This window comes from Hemitrygon akajei, chromosome 24 (genome assembly GCF_048418815.1).
Source record: "Hemitrygon akajei chromosome 24, sHemAka1.3, whole genome shotgun sequence".
Classification (NCBI taxonomy): Eukaryota; Metazoa; Chordata; class Chondrichthyes; order Myliobatiformes; family Dasyatidae; genus Hemitrygon; species Hemitrygon akajei.
The window spans coordinates 13,397,340-13,415,865 of record NC_133147.1 but is presented as its reverse complement, the minus strand read 5'-3'; the positions used below and the strand labels follow the sequence as shown (position 1 = coordinate 13,415,865).

Here is an 18,526-nt window from a genome sequence, read left to right as displayed (position 1 = left end):
AGAAATCTACAACACATTACAGGTCCTTTGGCCCACAATGTTGTGCCGACCATGTAATCCACTCTCGAGACGGCCTAGAATTCCCCTAGCGCATAGCCCTCTAGTTTTCCAATCTCCATGTACCTATTTAAGAGTTTTTGATGACGTATCAAATCTCTGCAGACTAGGTACACATGATAATAATAACCCAATTATCAAAAACCCGGAACAGAACTGAAGTTGCAGGAAAATGGCACTGAGGTGAAAAAAAGCAACACACACAAAATGGTGGAGGAACTTAGCAGACCAGGCAGCAGCTAAGGAAAAGAGTGCAGTCTATACGAGAACGTAGACAGAGACTCTATTGTATCCGCTTCCACCGCCACCACCAGTAGGGCATTCCACGCACTCACCACTCTGTGTGAAAAACTTACCCCTCACATCCCCTCGGTACCTATTTCCAAACACCTTAAAACTATGCCCCCTCATGTTAGCCATTTAAGCCCCGGGAAAAAGCCTCTGGCTATCCACACAATAAATACCCCTCATCATCTTATACACCTCTATCAGGTTACCTCTCATCCTCCAAGGAGAAACTGCCAAGAACACTCAACCAATTCTCATAAGGTACGCTCTCCAATCCAGGCAACAGCCTTTTCCTCTGACCTCTCTCATTAACAAGGCATTTTCACCTACAGAACTGCCAGTCACTGGATTTTTTTTTTTTGCTTTTTGCGTCATTCTCTATAAACTCTATCAGGGGTCAACCTTTTTTATGCCATGGACAAATATCATTAAACAAGGGGTCCACAGACCCCAGGTTGGAAACCCCTGTTCTCGAGACTGTTGTGCATGAAAATCCCAGGGGATCAGCAGTTTCTGAGATACTCAAACCACCCCATCTGGCGCCAACAATCATCCCATGGCCAACGTCTTCCCCCATTCCGATGAGCCCGAACAACAGTTCATCCACTTGAGCATGTCTGCATGCTTTTATGCATTGAGCTGCCATCACGTGCTTGGCCATTTAGACACTTTCAAAAATGAGCAGGAGTACAGGTATTTCTAATAAAGTGGCCACTGAATGAATATTCTGCATTCTCAGATATTATTTCCTTTTCTACTACTTCTATGTACTTACATCTGGATGGCGTGCTAACAAAGTTTTTCACTGTAGTTCAAGGTAAAATTTATTATTAGACTACATATATGTCACCACATACAAGCCTGAGATTCTTTTCTCTATGGGCATGCTTAGCAAAACCATAGAACGGTAACTGTAAACAAGATCAATGGACAAATGCAGAAATAAGTAAATTGCAATAAGTCACCAGCATCAAATAACAAGATAAAAGAGTCCTCAAGCAAGTGAGGTTATTGCCTTTTGTTCAAGAGCCTGATAGATGAGGGATTGTAACTGTTCTTGAACCTGATGGTGCAAGTCCTGAGGCTCTTGTACCTCCTACCTGATGGCAGCAATGAGAAAAGAGGAGGGCCTGGGTGGTGAGGTTATTTGATGATGGATGTTGCCTTTCTACGCAATGGTTCATGTAGATGTGCTCAAAGGTCGGGAGGGCTTTACCCGTGATGTACTGGGCCGAATTCACTACCTTTTGTAGGATTTTCCACTCAAAGGCATTGGTGTCCCCATACCAGGTCATACTGTGGCTAGTCAGCACACTTTCCACCACACATCCATCGAAGTCTGCCAAGGTTTTTGATGACGTATCAAATCTCTGCAGACTAGGTACACATGATAATAATAACCCAATTATCAAAAACCCAGAACAGAACTGAAGTTGCAGGAAAATGGCACTGAGGTAAAAAAAAAGCAACACACACAAAATGCTGGAGGAACTCAGCAGACCAGGCAGCAGCTATGGAAAAGAGTACAGTCTACGTTTCAGGCCGAGACTCTTCACCAGAGCTGGAGAAAAAAGGTGCAAAGTCAGAGAAGAAAATGGGGGGTGGGGGTGGAGAAAGAAATATAAGGTAGTAGTTGATAGGTGAAACTGGGAGGGGGTGGGGTGAAGTAAAGAGCTGGGAAGTTGATTGGTGAAAGAGATAAAGAGCTGGAAAAGGGGGAATCTGAAAGGGGAGGACGGAAGACCTTAGAGGAAAGGAAAAGGGGAGGAGCACCTGAGGGAGGTGATGGGCAGGTAAGAGAGGGAAATGGGAATGGGGAATGGTGAAGGAGAGGGGAGGGGCCATTACTGGAAGTTCGAGATATCGATGTTCATGCCATCAAGTTGGAGGCTACCCAGACGGAATATAAGGTGTTGCTCCTCCAGCCTGAGCCTTATCGTGGCTGTAGAGGAGGCCATGGACTGACATGTCGGAATGGGAATGGGAAGTGGTATTAAAATGGGTGGCCACTGGGAGATCCCATTTTATCTGGCGGACTAGGTGCTCAACGAAGCGGTCTCCCAATCTATGTCGGATTTCACCGATATACAGGAGGGCACACCAGGAGCACCGGACACAGTAGATGGCCCCAACATGGCACAGGTGACACAAAAAAAAGAGTCAGTCTTAGGGAATGACAGGGAAGACATGATGGGCAGAATGTAATCCTTTTGATTCTATCTCTTTTGATTTCCAGCAATGCTGACTCAACCCTGGAGCATTTTCAGCTTTATAATTTTCAGTGTTTAGTGAACAGTTTGAAACAAAAACAGGACCCTTTTCAGATGATGGAGAGTTTATGAATATTCCAGTATTTTATATTATTTTTAGAGGCGAGGTTACTTGAATAACAGTGGCTGATTTGTTACATGTGAAGTCAGAATAAATATTTTCTTACCAACAACATCACTGCCGTTTGCATAATACATTACAAGAGTGCTTTACTTTGAAATATTAATAGAACATCACATCAACCAACAAGGAGTCTGATTTAACCAATGCAGAAATATCTGATGACAGATTAATGATTAACCTGGCAGCAAAAAAAGACTTGAGCTGAGTTTATTTTCGATCATTTCAACCAAAATGTAGCTTCAAGGAACTTTGAGGTGAAATTTATCTTTGGTCGATCCAGGTAAATGTGCTGTTGCATCTGAAATATATTCCCTTGTCTTCGATGGACCGAATTTTGGAGCGTGGTACTATACGAGGAAGATCAAAGGTTCATCTATTGTCGAGGTATGTGCAACTCTCTTACTGGGCTCGTATGCAAACTTGGCTCACTAGCTAGCTCCACTAACCGCCACGTTACTGAGTAGGGAGAAGGCCACCTTTCATAACCAATATATGTCTAGGTTTGGTATGATTCAGGGTTCAACCAAACAGGGAAGTTGGGATGTTCCAGGGAAAAGCATTGATTGTAGCGAATGCTGCGTAAACACTGCCCTGTGCGACGTTATCCTTCACCTTTCACCTGCAGAAAGCAGACTCTGACAACGGGACTCTCCTTTGAACAGCACTCTGTGGCAACTTCCCTTGTGCCCCGCTCCTCAGCTCCCACCAAAATGACCCCAAACCAACCTCAGTCCTCCAGAAATTTCCTCCTGCCAGGCTTTTTCTGGGCAGACCAACACTAGTGTATCAATAGTCTCAGTTACTCTAACGTCTTCTTCCAAAAGCTCCAGTTTCAACGACAAGCAACCATTATACGGTAACAGAATATAGAATAGTACAGCACATCCAGGCCCTTCGGCCCACAATGATGTGCCGACACTTAAACCCTGCCTCCCATATAACCCCCCACCTTAAATTCCTCCATATACCTGTCTAGTAGTCTCTTAAATTTCACTAGTGTATCTGCCTCCACCACTGACTCAGGCAGTGCATTCCACGCACCAACCACTCTCTGAGTGAAAAAATCATTCCTCTAATATCCCCCTTGAACTTCCCTCCCCTTACCTTAAAGCCATGTCCTCTTGTATTGAGCAGTGGTGTCCTGAGGAAGAGACACTGGTTGTTCACTCTATCTATTCTTCTTAATATCTTGTATACCTCTATCATGTTTCCTCTCATCCTCCTTCTCTCCAAAGAGTAAAGCCCTAGCTCCCTAGTATCATCATACTAAGCTCCCAAATTTCTAGGGCACTGAGTAGTGTCAATGATAAATGGATCAAATACCTGTTGAAAGAGGATCTGTAGAGTAAAGTAACTTGAGAACATGTGTCAAGTATACCTTCAATTCCTATAGATATATCCAAGCTTGGTACCACTAAACCTTCAGAAATAGGGTTTCGTACTTTAATATTTTCCTTGATAGATCGATTGGAACATGTTCTCTCCAAGACGCCAGGTCGTTCCCTTACTGGGTCCCTGTGATGTTTTGCTTCTTCTCTTCTCGGCTTGATTAACTGACGACTTACTTTTCAGAAGCTTTCCTGTCCCTCACAGTCTCTCTTGAAGCGTCCTTCTTCTCCACAGTTGTAACAGAAAAAATTGGTTGCCCCTCTAGTCAAAAGGCCCTTTACAGACTTCTCCGTGGATTGTCACCTTGTCGTGGTGGAGAAGCTCGTGTGGTCCTGAGATCCCGAGAGCGATGCCGTCTGGAGCTATGCTCCTGGTAGGGTCACCCATGGCGGTAAGGTCGAGGGTGAGGTCCCTGACAAACAACAATCCAACCAAGACCTCAACGGTGGAACAGGCGGATGAAGTTACTTCGAACTCAACAGCTGTGAAGGTGGATGAAGGCTGCAACAAATCCATCAGCTCCAATCGTCGTGGTTTCCATGCCATTGGAATCAGTTGGTTGATTTGTGACGTATTGTGTGCTTTTTTGGAGTGGAGCATCCAGTACACGTTAAACAAATACAAGCACAGATGTCTTCACTCTGTGACAGATCAATGGAACGAAGAGCATCATCCTCGACCTCCAGGGATAGCCACAACGACGATGACCTTTTCAGCAGCATTCCTCTACTGAGTACATTATGTATGTGGATTGGGATTCCCAACAGATGCGTCACATTAAGTTGCAACATTAGCAGACATCCATCGAGTCAGCACAGCTCGAAGGCTTTTCACCTTATTCCTGAAAAGCTCCATCTCTGCCACATAAGGGGTCACTTTAGCAACAGAGGCTACCACCAAAGACATTACCTGGCTTTCGAAAAAGTTCTGCTTCTCAATCACGTTCTCCCCCCTCTCCAACTTCTCTGAGTAATTTGGTAAAAGATGGAGGAAAGCGCTGCTTGCGGGTCATTTGAATGCGTTGAGCAATCACATCACGTGACGGTACACCCTTCATGACTTGCTCCACCCTCAAGCAATTTCTCTCATGCAATTGAATGCCCCCTTTGTGGCAGAAACAGTGCAGCAATTTCTCCAACCTGAAAAGGTAGGCAGAGAGCTCCTCGCCTTCCTCTTGGAAACTTCATCTTAAGATCGGCTGAACTTTCAACAGTGCCAAAAGCATTTTCCAGAACTTGCAGGTAATTAGCTGACATGGCTAATGAGTTTTCTGCCTTTAGGAACCTCATGATATCAGCTTCCAGACCCTTTAAACTCTCTACCATTCTCTGTTTTTTTTCATATTATCTGAGCACTGCCCTTCATCCAATAACTGAGATGTCTGCTCAGCTCAAGCCTCATTTTCTTCTTCTCCATCAGATGTGGGCTTAATTCCAGAGAACGTTCTCAGCCTACAACAACTTTGGCCCTCCGCAGGTAGGCTTTGGCATTTATCAACCAGTCGTGTAATAGCCGAAACCAGCTCAGAACTTAAATCACCACCTGAAGGACTTATAAGACTTCTCACATCAGACAACTCCCTTCCCTCACCTCGCAGAAGTCCCACCTTCCCAGGTGCCCCTATTCTATTGGACAGCTCAACTTCAGTCACGTCACTGGTAGCCTGGACTAACACGACATCCTTACCAGCTGATTGGTCAAAACGCCGTCAATCAGCACAACTTTCCCCAATACCTTTACGAAACACAGCAATCTAAGTAGCAGTTCATCGGGAATTCAAATATCCACCATATTCAGAACATAAGCATTGCTTGTGGATAACCTCTTTGTATCGCACCAAACCTTAAGTCCCTGCAGTATCCATAACAAAGTACCTTAATTACAACACACCTCACTTTCCACAAGCACTAGTTTAAACACAGCTTAAACTCACAAATAAACCACTTAATAAGTCCTTATCCTTACACTGAGTTTGCACACCATCTGACATCTGGGGCAAGCACGTCACAAATGCAACCCTCTCACCGGGCTTGTGTACAAACTTGGCTTGCTAGCTAACTCTGCTAACAGTCACGTGACTCAGCAGCGAGAGGGCCTCCTTTCATAAGCGATATGCGTCTAGGGTCAGTAGGATTTGGGGTTCAACCAGATAGGAAAGTTAGGATATTCTCCTTAAGGAACAATGATTGTAGTGAACTCTGTGTAAATACTGCTCAATGCAACATTATCATTCTCCAGAAAATATACAGATCTTACACCAGCATAAAACTACAAAAGAAATATGTTTATTAAATTCTCAACTTTAACAAACAGTTACAGGAAAAAAAAAGAAAAGAAAATTAGAAGGGCCCATTACAGTTAAACCAGTCTAAGTGTGCACATAAACATTGGAGCTCATTTCTGGAGTAGTTGGGTTTAACGCTTTACTCACATGTTGCGCTCATGGTCTGCGTGAAGGTCCCTGCTACAGTCTGAATTTCTCTCAAAGACCATCTTGAATGAATTGGCTTTCTCGGGAGTAATGGGCCTTCCTCCTCAGAGCCATTCATCTGCACAGAGCACTCGTACAACGGGGTCTCTCCTTCGAGTGAGATTCTGTGAGTGAGCATCTTCCCTTGTGCCCCGCTCCGCAGCTCCTGCCAAAAAGACACCGAACAGACCATTCTTCAGAAGTCTCCTCCTGCCCAGCACTCTCCGAAGTTCCACTGGGCAGAGAATTATGACACGTGCCAAGACAACCCGAATTGTCTGACACTACGTTCATATATTGGAAAGCATAGCTCCTTATCTTTAGCCGAAGCCAAAATCTTCTTACTAGCAGGACACACTGCTTTTACAGAAAACTGCTAAAATAAAAATACCTCACAGTATAGCAGTAGAAATATTACCCAGGGCATTACATATGTATGCAGTATACAACTCTGAGATTCAACTTCTCCGGATAGCCATGAGACAAAGAAAATCAATGAGTTGTTCAAGAAAAACATCAAACCCACCCCTGCACAAAAATAATGGCAACACGATCATTGACCCCAAAATCCCAGTGTACAAAATAATCTAACAGCAATAAAAAGATTAAACCCCAAACCACCACTCCCCCACACAAAAGAACTAACTAACTCACCAAATGCCAACAAAACAGAACGAGCATAAAGACAGAATATGAAAATGAAACGTTACCCAGTCCATAGTCTGATCAATAAATTGCAGAACTTCAGGAGCACTCTCCAACAGCATTGAGAGAGACAGAGAGAGATACCACTCGAATGCACAGGCCTTCCCTCCAGTAACAGTGAGCAATCGACCAACACACAAGCTCCTTTCCCAACAGCAGTGAAAGAACCGTCACAGCAGAGATCAACAGGCATGTAGCGGGCACTGAACTCCCCCTCTCACCTTCCACACTCACCTTGATGTTTCAACCTCTCAAGATGACGCCAGAATAATGAAGTGTGGTTTATACAGAGAGTGCAGATAGCTTTAAAACAATGCATACTAATGAATGATGAATGGAGGAGGCAGATGGTGCCAAAGGGTGACTTCTCCTAGTCCATCAGCGGAACAGTTTAAATTCTTCTTCTAATGTCTCTATTTCCCTTTTCAAGGTGGCTGGGGTTCTGTCAGAGTCCATGATCTACAACTGCATTCAAACTGCAGTTCTGCATGGCAGCATGTTCATGTTCTTGGAGCTCACCAATCAGCCTGGAAGATGGGTGCCTTCGGGGTGCAGCCCTGTGCACCCGATTTCTTGCCAGTGTTGTGAACTGAAGTGCCGCGGGGAACTGGAACGTCAAGACGGCGAGTGCGGCTGTCGGAGGGCTCTGCACGCAGGTGATCGCTCTCTCTCGACGGTGAGTGAGAGTTTTCTGCCCATTCTCAAGTCGGGGAACACCAAATAACAGCAGCACTATAGATTAAAACTTTGAAATGACAAGTGTTGGTCTCAACTCTCGCTGTGGAAGGAGCAATACTGCTCTCTTTTTAGGGAGAGAGAGAGAGAGAGAGAGAGGGAGAGAGAGAGAGAGAGAGAGAGAGAGAGAGAGAGAGAGAGAGAGAGAGAGAGAGAGAGAGAGAGAGAGAGAGAGAGAGAGAGAGAGAGAGAGAGAGAGAGAGAGAGAGAGAGAGCCTGAGGGATGTCGAACTGTGGGATGAACAGAAGTTTTTGCTGAACTGTAGACCCTGGTCTCTCTTTGGGTCTTTGCTGTCACGTGCATAGTGGGTGTTGGGTGTGATGCTTTGTACTTGAGTAAGTGGGGGGAAGTTTGACGTTGCTTGCTGCAGCGATGGTGGAAAGCGGCTTTGCGGGTTCTTACATTTTTCCTGTCATTCATTCTTTGGGGTTTTCTTCTGTTTCATGGATGTCTGTGGAGAGTAAGAATTTCAGGTTTTATATTGTATACATTCTCTTATATTGAATAGAACCCTTGAACTTTATTGTATAACTGGTATCAGTCATGATTGTTACTTGAATATGTCTACTTACAATAATAGCTGTTCATATATATAAATAGTTAAATTTCATAACTAGTACAAAAAACAGGAATAGAAAAGTAGTGAGGTGGTGTTCATGGGTTCATTGTCCATTCAGAAATCGGATTGCAGAGGGGAAAAAGCTTTCATGAATCATTGGATGTGAGGCTTCAGGCTCCTGTAGCTTCTTCCTGATGGTTGCAATGAGAAGAGGACATACAGAAAAGTGTTAAAAAAGGGCCAGCAGTATTGTAAAGGGCCCCACCCACCCTGTTCATGGAGTCGTTGTCCCACTCCCATTGGGCTACGTAGCCTCCATGCCAGCAGCACCAGACTCAAAAACAGTCACTTTTTCCAAGCCGTAAGGCTGATCAATGCTGCTCCCCTCCAACCAGCACTTATGTCCAAACACCCTTGTGCTTAGAGTCACTTTATGGACATACAGTCAATCTATGTGCATAAGCTATCTTATGCATGTATATTTATTGTGATTTTTACACTCTTTATCTTTCTGTGTTGTTTTTATACTGCATTGCATCTGGATTAGCAATTACAGAGTAGACATGGAAGAGCTCGAGGCCTTGTGTCAGACAAATAGCCTCTAATGGTGTAGATGCCTTCACTCATATTGTTAATGTACATACAATCAATCTATGTATGTAAGCTATCTTATGTATTTGTGTTTATTGTGGTATGGGCGGGGGAAGGCTACTGCATAGTACCAAAAGAAGCTGCAGAGGGTTATAAATTTAGTCGGCTCCATCTTGGTTACTAGCCTACAAAGTACCAAGGAGCAGTGTCTCAGAAAGGCAGCGTCCATTATTAAGGACCTCCAGCACCCAGGGCATGGCCTTTTCTCACTGTTACCATCGGGAAGGAGGTACAGAAGCCTAAAAGCACACACTCAGCGATTCAGGAACAGCTTCTTCCCCTCGACCATCTGATTCCTAAATGGACATTGAACCCTTGGGCACTGCCTCACTTTTTTAATATATATTGTGCTTTTTTGCACAATTTTTAATCTATTTAATATATGTATACTGTAATTGATTTACTTATTTATTATTTTATTTTGTTCTTTTTCTTCTACAATGTATTACATTGAACTACTGCTGCTAAGCAGGTGTTGGCGCGTGGTCTAGTGGATAAGGCATCGGTCTAGTGATCTGAAGGTCACTGGTTTGAGCCTTAGCTGAGGCAGCTTGTTGTGTCCTTGAGCAAAGCGCTTAACAACATTCTGCGACGACACCGGTGCCAAGCTGCTTGGGTCCTAGTGCCCTTCCCTTGGACAACATCGGTGGCGTGGAGAGGGGAAGGCTTGCAGCTTGGGCAACTGCCAGTCTCCCATACAACCCCGCTCAGGCCTGGAAAACCTTTCAAGGCGCAAATCCATGGTCTCACAAGACTGATGGATACTATTACTGCTGCTAAGTTAACAAATCTCACAATAATAACAAATAATAAACCTGGTTCTGATGATCTTATTGTGTTTTCTTTGTGCTGCGTTGGATCTGGAGTAACTACTACTTCATTCTCCTTTACACTTGTGTGCTGGAAATTATCTTTAAACAATCTTGAACCTCGAAACCTGATACCGGCACAGTAGTAAAAAGCATTACTCAGAAAAAGGATCTAGTGCTTTCCCGGTGTGTATGATGAAGAAACTCTTCTCAGGCCTCCAGGATCAAGTCATTTCGATGACCAACTCTAACAACAACCCCTGATGAAGATGGCAGAGTTGGTCATCAAAACGTTGGTTATAATCGACACCTGAATCCAGCTAGAAGATCAAGAAGAGTTTATTATTCAGCATTACCCAGAATTAACTCTTGGTCATTCATTCCATCTCCTTAGTATGGGGCATCAACCCTTTTAATTGGCTTTTGGTAAATATATAGTCATAGAATGCAGTACAGAAACAGGCCTATTTCCTTTATTAATTGTATAATTTATGTATTTAGAGAAACAGCACAGTAGCAGGCCCTTCCGGCCTAACGAGCCTGGTACCCAACAACACCCATGTGAGTAATTAACCCACTAACCTGTATGTACATGGAAATAATTTGGAAAATGTGTAGCTCGGCTGGTTGAGATGTTCTCCAGTCTTCGGCCATTCACTTACAAATGTTTCATCACCATATGAGGAGGCATCAATGTTTGCAAATGAATTGCCAAAGATTGGAGAACAACTCAACCCGACCTGTATGTACATCTCTGGAATGTGGGAGGAAACTGGAGCACCCGGAGGAAACAATTAGCGATAATGATCTCTTCCAGAATCTCATCATAATTGACCTATGACCTCATTCTTATTGTTACATATGTGTGAAAGAAGAATGACAACAGAGTAGTAGAATTAGTTGTGTTTACGGAATCACATTAGTAATGGTACACACTGGGCAACTTACAGTGCAGGAGCCATGAAATGGGCACACCGAGGCAGGGAAACTACGCACTTAAAACCCCGCGCAAAAGGAGAGAGTGCCTCCCGCGCATAGGAGTCCCAATTGATTCACGGTGTGATCGATCGGCCGCATGGGCACTTGAAGGAATCTCGCAATGAATCCGATATGGTTCACTGAGCCTGTCTTCTGTTCGAATGTGATTGTGCTGAAGTCTCCATATGAGTTTTCTTTCCTGCAGAAATTAATATTTTTTTGAAATGGATTTCTTCTCACACACTTCCAGGTGAAAATTTGGTCCTGCACACTTAACAGCCCTAATTTGCTCCCCCTTTCATAAAGAGCGGGAGATGGTTAAGGTATTGGAATTTGACAGTACTGGTACCACAGAGCCAAACATGATTCTGGGTTGGGTAGAGAAGACAGAGGGAAGTAGCAAAGTGTTTTTTTTTTCTGAAAAGGTAGAAGATTTAAACGTTTATATGGTTACATGCAGTCAACGAATGACACAGTGCTAGATTGAACTGAATGGAGCAGAAATGAATCTGCCTGTACTCTTTCAATGATTTGTGGTTTGGTGTTTCATATTTTTGTGGTGCTTGTGTGATTTGCTCTTTTTTTGTGCACATTGGGGGCTTGATAGAAGTCTACAAGATTATGAGAGGCATAGATAGGGTGATATGGTCAGTCCCTGTTTCCCAGGGCACCAATAGCAAAACACCAGAGGGCATAAGTACAAAATTAAGGGAGGGAAGTTTAGGGGAGACATCAGGGGTAAGTTTTTTTACACAGAGGGTTGTGAGTACCAGGAATGACTTGTCAGCGATGGTGGTGGAGGCTAAAACATCAGGGTATTTAAGAGCCTCTTGGACAGGCACATGGATGAAAGAAAAATGGAGGGTTATGGGGTAGTGTGGGTTTAGTACTTTTTTTTAAGGATTATATGGGTCGGCACAACACGGAGGGCTGAAGGGCCTGTACTGTGCTGTAGTGTTCTATGGTTCTATGGTGTTTTTCGTTGAATGGGTTCCATGGTTTTTCTTTCGTTGTTTCGTGGCTGTCAGTTGGAGGATGGATCTCAGGGCTGTAGACTGCATACGTACTTTGATAATAAATGTACTTTGAATCTTTGAATCTTGAGTGTACGTCAAAATGTACAGTGAAACGTGTCTTTGCATCAGTGACTAACACAGTCGTGCGGGGGGTAGCTCACAGGGATCGCCACGCCTCTGGCGCCAACGTACTACACGCTAACCCTTATTAACCCGTACGTGTTGGAATGTGGGAGGAAAGCGAGGATACCCATGCAGTCACAGGAAGAAGGTACAAACCCCTTGTAAGCAGCAATTGAACATTGATTGTGTTACGTTTTTGTAACTCCAAAACACAAAAATAATCAAAAGAGAAACAAAGGAGTCTGTTACTTTCACTTTTAGCGAGGTGTGCATATGACATGGTGGCATAGTAGCGTATATTATTCACATAGTTTTACATACAACTCGTAAAATGCTTAATCAATGTTACTCAGATATGACTGATATATTAAATACACAACAGATTGTTGGTCTTATAAGGTTAAGCTAATCGCTATGCTAGTGTGCTGCACAGTGTTTTATCTTCTATATGAGTCCAACCCATGTCGGCACTTACAAGGAGCCACCTGTAAGAGAGAGTTCTGGGGCTCACCAGTATCCCAGAAGCTCTGTTTGATAGCATGTGTTTTCCAGAGTGAAATAATGGACACCAATAGGGCAAATTCAAGACAGGGCCAGAAATCTTGGGTGGCACAGCAGCATGGTGGTTAGCGCAACACTTTACAGTACAGGTGACCCGGGTTCAATTCCCGCTGCTGCCCATAAGGAGCATGTACATTCACCCCGTGACCGCATGTGTTTCTTCTGGGTGCTTTGGTCTCCTCCCACAGTCCTAAGACGTACCAGTTGGCCATTATAAATTGTCTCGAATAAATTGATGTTTTGCTGGGTGGCATAGCTCAAAGGGCTGGAAGGGCCTATTCCGTGCTGTATCTCAATAAAAAGAAACAGCTTCCTGTTCTGTGATATTATTTGCCAGCGGAGTTACTGGGGTGAGCAATGAAATTTAAAGATGTTATATAAATGTATTTTGTTATAACCAAGGACATTATAAACTAATAATATGAAGCCTGACTGATTCTTGAAAAGTATTAAAATCCTGAAATGAAGCAGCCTGCTTTACCCGCTGCAATTTTTGAGATGATATATAAATCATGATTTTATCAGCAAACCTCTGGCATGTTGGCCTTCTCGCTGAATGAACTCGCACTTATTTAAACACCGTTCATGACTTCGGTCTCCAAGCCCTTTGCAAGCAGTCAGTTACTTTATTTTTTTCCTTCAGAGCGAATTTGGAGCTGGAAAGCAGGAAACAGGGCAGACAAAAACTGTGCCGTAAGCTTCCAGAAATAGCAGGGAGATTTGTGTTTCCATGGTAACCTTCATGCCATTCCTAGAGCTCCTTGCAGCCAACAAAGAGTAACGTCTCCTGCAGTGCAGGAAACACAAGTGCCAACTTATGCACAGTAAGCTCCCACAAAAAGCAAGGAACAGAATCCAGCTGGCTGTAGCCACTAGCTCCAAAGCGAGCCATTAGTGTTCAACTGAAGCAGTGTGTATTGAGGAGAGGGCATAGACAGGCCGAAACTGCAGTCAACAGGATGAGTTGCAGCGTAAAAGGTGGACAAAATCCCAACGACGGAATACGGGACCAAAGGTGTTATATTTGAATGCACGCAGTACGTGGAGTAAGGTTGATGAACTCCAAGCGCAGTTGCAGATTGGCATGTATGATATTGTAGGCATCACTGAATCACGGCTGAAAGAAGATTAAAGCTGGGAGCTTAAAGTTCAAGGATACGCATTGTATCGAAAGAACAGGCAGGAAGGCAGAGGGGGTGGCATTGCTCTGCCGGGAAAAAAAGAACTTGAATCATTAGAAAGAGGTGACATAGGCTCAGGAGGTGTTGAATCATTGTGGATAGGGCTAAGGAACAGCAAGGGTGCGGTGAACTATATATACCTGTCTGGACACGCCCCCCCCCCCCCCCCCCCGCTGACTGCTCCTGTGACTCCTCCCACTGACCCCGGTATAAAGGCGATTGGGGCCTGAGCCCTGCCTCTCAGTCTCCAGGATGTAGCATGGTGGTCAATTGCTGCTTGTTCTTTCTTCCAGTCAATAAAAGCCTATATCTCGTCTCCCGTCTCGGAGAGTTATTGATGGTGCATCAAAGGGTAAAAATTCCCAGTTGGAAGTTGTATACAGACCCAAACAGTAGTAAGGATGTGGTCTACAGATTACAATGGGAGAAAGAAAATGGATTCCAAAAGGGCAATGTTGCAATAGTCATGGGTGATTTCAATATGCAGGTAGACTGGGAAAATCAGGTTGGCACTGGATTCCAAGAGAGGGGACCTCTAGATTGCCTGTGAGCTGGCCTTTTAGAGCAGCTCATAGTTGAGCCCTTTAGGGGATCAGCTATTCTGGATTGGGTGTTGTGCAATGAACCAGAATTGATTACAGATCCTAAGGTAAAAAGAAACCTTCGGGGCAAATGATGATAATATGATTGAATTCACCCTGAAATTTCAGAAGGAAAAGCTGAAGACAGATGTATCAGTATTACAATGGAGTAAGTGGAATTACATAGACATGAGAGAGGAGTTGGCCAGAATTGATTGGATAAAAACACTGGCAGGGATTACGAGAGAGCACCAACAGCTGGAATTTCTGGAAGCGATTCATAAGGCACGGAATATAAACATCTCAAAGAAGAAGAAGTATTCTAAAGGAAAGATAACACAACCGTGACTGACAAGAGAAGTCAAAGCCCACATAAAAGCCAAAGGGAGGGCAGATAATGAAGCAAAAGTAAGTGGGAAGTTAGAAGATTGGGAAGCTTTTAAAAAACCAACAAACGGCAACTAAAAAGCCATTAAGAAGGTAAAGATGGAATATGAAGGTAAGTTAACCAGTAATATTAAATGGAATACCAGAAGTTTCTTCAGATATATAAAGTGTAAAGGAGAGGTGAGAGTGGATATCGGACTGCTAGAAAATGATGCTGGAGAGGTAGTAAAGGGGACAAAAAATATTGGACAAACTGAATAAGTATTTTGTGTCAGTCTTCACTGTGGAAGACATTAGCAATGTGGTGGAAGTTCCAAGGTTCAGGGATTATGAGGTATGTGAAGTTGCCACTACTAGAGAGATGGTTCTTGGGAAACTGAAAGGTCTGAAGGTAGATAAGTCACCTGGACCAGATAGTATACACCCCAGAGTTCTGAAAGAGGTGGCTGAAGAGATTGCGGAGGCATTAGTAATAATTTTTCAAGAATTACTAGCTTCTGGAATGGCTCCGGAAGACTGGAAAATTGTAAATGTCACTCCACTCTTCTAGAAGGGAGAGAGGTAGAAGAAAGGAAACTATAGGCCAGTTAGTCTGACCTCATTGGTTGAGAAGATGTTGGAGTCAATTTTTAAGGGTGAGGTCTCAGAGTACTTGGAGCCACTTAATAAAATACGCCATAGTCAGTACAGTTTCCTCAAAGGAAAATCTTGTCTGATAAATCTGTTGGCATTCTTTGAAGAAACAACAAGCAATATAGACAAAGAAACTGATTGAAACATATAAGATTATTAAGGGATTGGACACACTGGAGGCAGGAAGCATGTTCCCGCTGATGGGTGAGTCCAGAACTAGAGGCCACAGTTTAAGAATAAGGGGTAGGCCATTTAGAACAGAGATGCGGAAAAACTTTTTCACCCAGAGAGTGGTGGATATGTGGAATGCTCTGCCCCAGAAGGCAGTGGAGGCCAAGTCTCTGGATGCATTCAAGAGAGAGTTAGATAGAGCTCTTATAGATAGCGGGGTCAAGGGATATGGGGAGAAGGCAGGAACGGGGTACTGATTGTGTATGATCAGAGTGAATGGTGGTGCTGGCTAGAAGGGCTGAATGGCCTACTCCTGCACCTACTGTCTATTGTCTATAAGAAAAATCAGCTGATGTTATGTTTTTGAGTTTTCAGAGAGCCTTTGACAAGTTGACACACATGAGGCTGCTTAACAAGCGACAAGCCCGTGGTATTACAGGAAAGATTCTAGCATGGATAAATCTAGTGGTGGATTGGCAGGAGGCAAAGTGTGGGAATAAAGAGAGCATTTTCTGGCTGGTTGCCAGTAACTAGTGGTGTTCCGCAGGAGTCTGCATTGGGACTGTATCTTTTTATGTTATGTGTCAATGATTTGGATGAGGGAATTGATAGCTTTGTTGCAAAGTTTGCAGATAGTACTGAAGATAGGAGGAAGGGCAGGTAGTTTTGAAGGAGTAGAGAGTGTTCAGAAGGACAAGCATATTAGGAGAATGGGCAAAGAAATTGCAGATGTAATACAGTGTATTGTCATGCACTTTGGTAGAAAGGGTTGACTATTTTCTAAATTTTCTAGAGAAAATACAAAAAACTGAGGTGCGAAGGGACTTGGTAGTCTTTGTGCAGGATTCCCTAAAGGTTAATTTGCAGGTTGAGTCTGTGGTGAGGAAGGCAAATGCCATGTTAGCATTCATTTCAAGAGGACTAGAATATAAAAGCAAGGATGTATAAAGTTTTGGTGAGGCCTCACTTGGAGTATTGTGAGCAGCTTTGGGCCCCTTATCTTAGAAAGGACGTGCTGAAACAGGAATGGGTTCAAAGGAGGTTCACAAAAAGGATTCCAGGATTGAATGGCTTGTCGTATGAGCAGCATTTTAAGGCTCTGGGCCTGTGTTCAGTTGGATTCAGAATAATGAGGGAAGACTTAATTGAAACCTATTGAATGGTGAAACGCCTTGATAAAGTGGATGTTAAAAAGATGATTCCTGTGGTGGGAGAGTCTAAGACCAGAGGACCCAGCCTCAGAACAATGGGGCATCCTTTTAGAATGAAGATGAGGAGGAATTTCTTTAGCCATTTGACTAAACTCTTTGACACAAGCAGTAAGTAGGCCAAGATTTATGTATATGTAAGGCAGGGATTATAGATTCTTGATTGGTCAGGACATGAGGGGAACGGGAAGAAGGCAGGAAATTGGGGCAGGGAGGAAAATTTGGATCAGCCATGCTGAAATGGTGGAGTGGACTCGTTGGGCCAAATGGCCTAATTCTTCTGCAATATCTTATGATCTTACAATACATACAAAATGCTGGACGAGCTCAGCAGGCAAGGCAGTGTCTATGGAAATGTGGGAACAGTTGACATTTAGGGCGAGACCCTTCCTCGGGACTGGAAAGGAAAGTGAGAAGTCAGAGTAAGAAGGTGGGGGAGGAGAGGAAGAAGTACAAGATTGTAGGTGATTGGTGAAACCGGGAGAGGGAGAGGAGCTGAAGTAAAGAGCTGGGAATTTGATTGGTGAAGGAGATAAAGAGCTGGAAGGGAGGGTTTCACCTATCATCTGACACCTTGCATAGATAGGATAAATGCAAACAGGATTTTTCCACTAACATTAGGTGAGACTAGAACTCATAGGTTAAGGGTGAAAGGTGAAGTATTGAAGGGGAACCTGAGGGAGAAATTCTTCACTCAGAGGGTGGTGTGAGTGTGGAACGAGCTGCCAGTGGAAGTTGTAGATGTGGTTTCGATTTCAACACTTAAGAGATTTTGGATTAGAGGCATATGGGGTCTATGATTCAGGTGCAGGGTGATGAACCTAAGTAGAATAACAGTTTAGCATTCACTAGATGGACCGAAGGGCCTGTTTTGGTGGTCTTCTGCTTTACAGCTCAATGTCATTCAGTGAAAGAAATCTGATATCCTCATCCAGACTGAAACAATCTCAGTCAAGGCCCAACACTGAGGATCCCTCCTTAATTCAGGGACAATTCAGTTTGGGCAATCCACACCCACATCTACATCCGGTGGACAGATCAAGGCCTGAAGATCAAGCATGTGCTCAGAGAGTCGAAAGGGGCTGGCCTATTTTTCCGCAAACCTGAGAATCAGGGACCAAGGACCTGAGGCCCAGAGGTGGCCCTGTCTTAGGGTTGGCGGCCTGTCTGTGTGTGTGTGAGCGGGTGGGTATTGGGAGGGTGAGAAAAGGATTTGCTCCCCTCTTTTCTCCTGTTCTGCTGTTGTTGTTTGTGTTGCTCTGTGACACATTCCGGGCGGGGGGCTGGGATGTGTGGCCACGCTTGCCGGCTGCCCCCTGTACATCCTTGGGTGCACTGGATGTTAACACAAATGATGCATTTCACTGCTTGTTTGGAAGTTCTTTTGTTAAGTGCCGTGTTGTACGACCTGGCCACTCCTTCTCTCCACCAGCCTGCTGGTCCCCCCTTTAATAAGATAATTGCTTAATCCCCGATGAGGGTCACATAAGCCCATGGGGGCAGGTGGTGGACAGTCGTATGGGCAGCTGGTGCGTATCACAGGTCCTGGATATGCGATCACCGACACCGCACAGACAATCTCCGAAGAATATTGTTAACGGCTGGGGTCACCCATCTTGTACAGACACT

General features: G+C 44.1%; 1 long non-coding RNA gene across 2 annotated transcripts in view; it reads left to right on the top strand.

The window, feature by feature from the left end:
* The first annotated feature begins 2,930 nt into the window (after positions 1–2,930).
* Positions 2,931–18,526, top strand: part of LOC140715881 (uncharacterized) — a 56,419-nt gene continuing 40,823 nt past the window's right edge. For both annotated transcript variants that reach the window (XR_012096204.1, XR_012096205.1), the window contains exons 1-3: positions 2,931–3,123; positions 5,548–5,604; positions 7,734–7,979. This is a non-coding gene — a long non-coding RNA (uncharacterized lncRNA). The remainder of the gene's footprint in view (positions 3,124–5,547; positions 5,605–7,733; positions 7,980–18,526) is intronic.